The sequence below is a fragment of the Grammomys surdaster genome, unplaced genomic scaffold, assembly GCF_004785775.1.
Source record: "Grammomys surdaster isolate TR1022 unplaced genomic scaffold, NIH_TR_1.0 126391, whole genome shotgun sequence".
In the NCBI taxonomy this organism is placed as follows: Eukaryota; Metazoa; Chordata; class Mammalia; order Rodentia; family Muridae; genus Grammomys; species Grammomys surdaster.
In genome coordinates this window covers 3,003,412-3,009,981 of record NW_021621185.1, presented here as the reverse complement: position 1 = coordinate 3,009,981, position 6,570 = coordinate 3,003,412, and positions in this window count along the sequence as shown.

The window sequence follows — 6,570 nt, the reverse complement described above, 5'->3', positions numbered from 1 at the left end:
CGTCTGGGTCAAGGGTCATGGGGGCAGAGTCAGGGTCAGCATCACAGCAGCCCTGAAACAAAATGGGAAAACTAAAGAAATCCAAATGACCTAGCTGAACATACATTCTGTAAGCACAGAGGGTAGGGAGGAGTGCATCTCTTCAATGTTAAGATGGCAGTTTTAGAATAATAAAAATGTTCTCTGTACATTTAATTCCAAGTAATCAATCTAAGGTGCAATGGTTGAACATCCAATAAAAGAAAATCAATGTATTCTCTACAAGGGAAGACAAACAATGTTCACTTTTAGTAAAGGGATTATAGGTTAACATTTATTCAGTGTATTGTAATCTGATGTCAAGCGGTATAAAATCAAGGCAACAATCCATTACCAGCAGTTATAGGTGAGGTACTGATCTCATGCAAGCAGGCAGTTTACTTATAAGACCATGTCTGTGCTGTATCTATGAATTTTTTTTCATAGTGGATGAACTTCAACATATTGGTATGAAGGCATATCAAAAAATGACAAATATTTGTGATTTCATAATTAGTGTAAATTGTCTTTCAGTCATTAACATCTTATATAAAACACACTATTTTTGTTTCTAACACAGGAAACTTGTTTATGAAAGTGGACTTGAAGTTTCCTTTCTCTGTTCCTTTCATTTTAACACTATGAAGGTTATTCTAGTTGTTTAGTTCCTTTTATAAAGTTCTAAGATCAATATGTATTTCCAAGATTCTATAGTTCAGATCTATTTAGGAATTCAAGAGGCAATAATGCTTTATCAGTATTTATAATTTTGTTTATGTATGTATTACTAAAGCATGCATTTTATGTTTTAAATAGCATGAAAAGTTGTTTTAAACAATATGTGTCAAAGGAGATTAGGTGAGTTCCCAGTTTTAGAAGTGATACTTTTTAAAAGTATAAATGTCTCAAAGATAAACAGTCTAATTCATTAGCATACCAGCCTAGTGGCTAGTGTATATTTTGGGCAATGAGGATTTCATTGACCATTGCTATTTCTCTACTAAAATGGACTATTTTGAAGTGTTCAGAAAATTTAGTGATCACTTATTGTACTTAATAAGAAGTGCTTTACAAACCTGTCAAAAATCAACATTTTTGTGAAGCAACTGCACTTATTGTTAGAATCAGGGCCACTTTTAAGTGTGAGGAAAATCATTACCACATGTTTGGAAATATTGGTGATACTTTGCAGATTGCATTACTCTACAGCCTAGTGTTACTTCAAAACACTTCAGAATGACTTGGTAGTGGAAGGGAAATTGAGTTTGACACAATTTTCATTATGAACGCTAAGCTTGGTTTTGCCATACCTGCTTCCATGGGACCTTTAGTTTCCATTTGTTCAGAAACAGAAACAAGCTGACTCTGAATTCAGAGTATAAAATTCTAAAACAAATCAATGTATAAAAGATTTGCCAGATTATTGAACTATACACATGTTAGCATTTTCCAGAATATTGAAATTTAGTGTCAACCCCTTCCCCACATCCTGTCTTTCTGTGTTTATAACCCCTGTGTAAATGAGTATAAATTACAATTTGAAAAAAATAAATAAATTATATTATATAAAAAAAGAAATTTGGAAAATTTCTCACAGTGTCAGTAACCCCATTATCCTGCTTACAGAATGTTGCTTTCCCTTATATTTTTGCTGGTACTGATTCTAAAAATGAAATTAAAACTGAATTCTATTTTATGACATTGTAGCTAATTCCTGCTATTGTTATCACTGCCTCATCCTGCATCTTACATCACAAAAGCCAAACTTCAAAGGATCCACTATCAACAAAGCTTATGGAACAAATTGGAAATTAAAATGCAATGGCTATCAGCCAGTTTTTGTCAGTAGGCCACAGGTATTTTCATGAATCACTAGTTACTTTCCCCCAAATCTGACTTTTGATAACATTTACCCATGTATATGAAACACTATAAACTGATCGAATTATATCTTAAAGTAAGTGATATTTATTTGATATGTCCTTGAAACAGCTCAATTGGATGTTTTTGTTTTTTGTGTTGAATTAGCCCTGAAATATTACATTCTTGGCATCTAAAATTAAATTAAAACTAAAATGAAATACTTATGCAAAAGTGATTATTTATATTCAAACTGTGAGTTCTAAACCTGGATAATCTCCAAGATGCAAATTTTACTGTATTCTTCATGAGCATTTCTTTTATTCCTCTCATTTATGTGAATAAATAAGAAACACTAGCTCATTCCCACTATACACAAATTAATTCCCCTTTCATTCTGTAGAAAAAAAGTACTTAAACAATCAGAAACATCAAAAGAAAAAAACCCACACAAGTTTTGTTCAAAAGTAATGATTTCTTCACTTTTATTTGTAAAAGATTAGCTTGCTTTGGGGCAAACAAATAACATGAAATCTCTTCTCAATAAGAAATGATGAAGAAGGAACTCTGGGCTAATAGTAATGGCAAAATAATTTTAAACTGAAGACAAAACCACTTCACTTTGTGAGCAGTGTCTGAATGTCTTCCAATGGACTTCAAATAAAAATGGAAAACATTTTTGCAAATATAAGGAAGCACTGAGTATATAGCACTGAGACAAGGTGGTTTTTTTTTATTTTTTTTTCATTTTTGTGCAGAGAGAGCTATAAAAGGTTGCCAATGGGGCATTGTAAAACTACAGTTAACAGTGAATTTTAGATAGCTATAACCAGTTAAAGGTGATTGAATAGCAAGGGTTGAGTAGAGCTTATTATACCTGCTGTTGGGAGACGTCAATTCATTATTGTAACAGAAATGAAAAAAGCCTGCTGTCTGAGACATGCTTGTAGTATTGATTGGGTTTCTCCAAAGTCGTCTTTTAGGATGCAGAGTGTAGTCAAACATGCACAAACATCACTCAGTCCCCCTGATTCTGTCATGTGCTTCTTGTACCTCAAACTAAAGCAGCCTTAAGATATAGCAAATGCTTCTTTATTTGAAAGCAGACAGGACTCTAAGCCTGACTCCAGGGGCTATGCAGATGTGGTGACCTTTCTTCCAGAGACCAGATTTTACACTCAAATTGTCATTAAAGCTCTTGTTTCCCTAGAGGTTGCCAGTCAACTTGTGTTCTCTCTCCATTAGGGTTAAAAGTCAGAGTGGCACCGTGCCCACCACGCATACTAAATGAAATGAAGCAGAGATAAAAAGGGCACACAGTCTTCCCTCCTTTAGAAAGGACATCATTCACAGTCCACTAGGAAACAGTGTGGGTCCATGAGAAAAAATAATTTTAGATTAAATACCTCAGCACAAAATTCCTAAGATCTCTAGAAACATATCTCTCCTTTTAATTTTTAAATCAGTAGATTTACTCACTCAGCTTATATAAATTTAATATGGGGGACTACATTTCTCTCATTTCTTCTGGTTATGTTTTGGGGCTTAAGACAATTAACAGTTTACTACAAAGTAAAATAGAAAGCAAGAAAAAAATACGCACAGACTACAAAACAAACATGAGCCTCACCTCCCAAGCCATTGAAATGACAAGACAGATGTACCTCTCACTAGAATAGGTTAAGGAAAATGTCTTTTCTTCTCTTGTATTTGCAGGCTGTGTGAGGCCAAAGTGACCTTAACAATGCCAGAATCTCTCAGTTTCTTAATGTGTTTCATTTTAAGGTTAGCTCAAATGAAATTCAGAAAGAGAAAATTTCTCTAATATCCCAAATGAATCAGGAATATGATATATTTGTGACCTATTGACTGTTGTGTTTTCCCCCATGATTCTATGCCAAGGAGTAAACCTCACCAAAGCAAGTCTCTATGATTAATTAAGCACTTCTTTATTTGAAATGCCACTACAAAGAGCACCAGTTTCTTGTTAGAAAGGGAATAGTGATAGGAACCAAAACTACCCTTGGAGATGTCTTAGGACCATCCCATTATAAGGAAACCGAGAAGCAGATGGGGAACTCCAGAGCAAACCAGACCAGTAGATTAAATATAAACAGTAGATCTGCACATAAGGTATTCTCCAATCTAATATGTGATCTTTCATAGTCTTTAAATTTGGCCTGGTGTACTTCATTTCTACATATTTGTAAAATAGTATAGAGTATCTGAATAAAAAGACATGCGTATGCTACCTGACTGATAATTTAACAGACCTGTTTCCCAGGCTCAACCTCACTGACAGAATCTAGATAGGCACACATTTTCTTTGAACTTTTCATTTTTAATGTGTAAATTGAGGCTAAAGACGTGTTTTTATGGCCTTTATTTTTTTCAAATTATAGTTACCTAATTGAGAAATTTAATAGGAAATTGTGAAGATACACAGACAAATCAACACATGTTGTTGAGAGGCTCAAATGTTACCAATTTGCCCCAAAACTTGCTAAACTTCTGGCTAGTCATGAACTCTCAAATTGCCTTTGCTTAGTTTATGGTTCCAAATTTATTGGGAACTGGTTATCTTAGAGGAAGTCAATCACATTTTTAATTTGGTAGTTGTCAAGTTAAAGGACTTGTTCATTCACCATTTGATCCAAATTTTGCCCTCTAGCGGGTTCCATCCCCATGTACCTAGAATATCTCCATTCCCACAGTTTTCAACATGAGTGAAGAGTACTCTTAGTGTGTACTTTTTCTTATTGTGCACATTTTCTTTGAATTAGTGATAATGTCTATAGTTCTTATGCTTTTCAAAAACTCTGTAACCAATCTTTAGTCTGGTACTTCCTTTTTATTTCTAGTAACAAAACATTTTAAATGACCAAAATTTTTCTAACATTCTTAGTAATTAAGGTAAGGACTCTCCCTTTGAGATATACCCTTCATTCCTAATCCAGGCATTATATTTTTCATTACCTTTTCCTAGATTATAAACATAAATGGAGAGAAGGTTTATACCACAGATGCCTTTACAGACCACTCTAGACTACCTAGATGAATCAGAGTGTGGTAATTCCAACCAGTTTAAAGATGCCCAGCCTTCCTATGTGCCATCTCAGAAACACACAAGTGAGCAGCTAAACTTCTTTTCCACAAATTATTCTTTTAATTTTTATTTGTCCTCCAAAGTTGAGTTTGTAATGGATTTGATCAATAATCATTACCAATTCCTTATATCACTAATATTTATTTATATTCTGGCTTTAACATATTCTGACATAATCTCATTCTTAAGGGAATTATCATTAAAAATAATATTCATTAAATAGTGAATACCCTGTGCCTAAATAGACATGATTTCCAGTACTTTACAAAAAGTGATTTTTTTCAATAAGAAAGTTAAAGTTTCAAAAGATTAAAGAAAATTGTTCATACTCTGAAGAAAATAAATATCTGAGGTAACAAAACTTAAATTCTTTACCACATCATCATGAATCTAAAGAAAAATGTATTACATCTTGAGATATGAATTTCCGTAACTACAGACATATTTTTGATATTAATATTGTATTTAATGAATGCCTCTGAAATTCACTGTTCATAGTTTACATACATGATCATATACAATGCTAACAGAAGAACTTGGAAACACTGGGCTATAATACACATTTAAATATTTTTAAAAAATCTTTAAGTGCTCAGCAGTTAAAAGGACCTGGGATTGGTTCCCAGCACCCACATGGCAGCCCACATCCTTTTGTAACTCCAGTTCCAGGAGATTTGATGTCCCCTTCTGACTTATATGGGAACCAGGGACAATATATGTATACAGGGAAACATTAATACACACAAAATAATAAAATAAATGAATCTAAATATAAAAATAAAAATGTCCTTAGGCTAATAGTCCTTATTTAGCCTTATATTTATGATATAATTCTGATGATCATAGCTCCACAGCTTCAAAGAATAAACTACTACACTGCATCGTGTATATCCATAACAAGACCTAAAAGTTAGTGGCACACAATTCTGTCAAAAAATTAGGAGGTCAAAAGCTTGTTCTCTAATTTGTTACAATCTGAATTTTTTTCTAAAAATTTTATTTCAGCTTAAGGTTATGAACCAGGCTACCAGTGTTTTGGAAACTCTAGACAAATTCTGGGTTATTCAAAAGCCTTCTTAAATAGATGTCCTGTATTATTTTACTTTCTCCTCTGAGCCAGTCCTGTCTTTATCTTAGTTCTTCATCTGATGTTCAAAGGTGCCAACGAGCATTTCTTGAAGCTGTGGTTTAGCAAACCTGGACTTGGAACACTCAATATCTACTGCTGGATCCTGAAGCTCTTGCTTAGCTTTTAGGCACCAACTGGATGTGTAACTACTAGATCTAGCATTACATTAGGCGTGTCCCTGGTATTCCACAGAAAGAGGGAGGGGAGGGAGAGAGAGAGGGATAGAGAGAGGGAGGGAGGCAGGGAGGGAGGGAGGAAGGGAGGGAGGAAGGGAGAAAGGGAGGGAGGAAGGGAGGGAGGGAGGGAGAAAGAGAGGAAGGGAGGAGAGAGAATTTGTTCCTATACTGCTCAGGACAGCAGAATACCTATGATTTGTCTCATACCTTCTTTTCACAACATTACACTTGCTGATCAAATTAGTTTAAAAAACCCCTTCATCAAGTTTTCTGAAACTCTA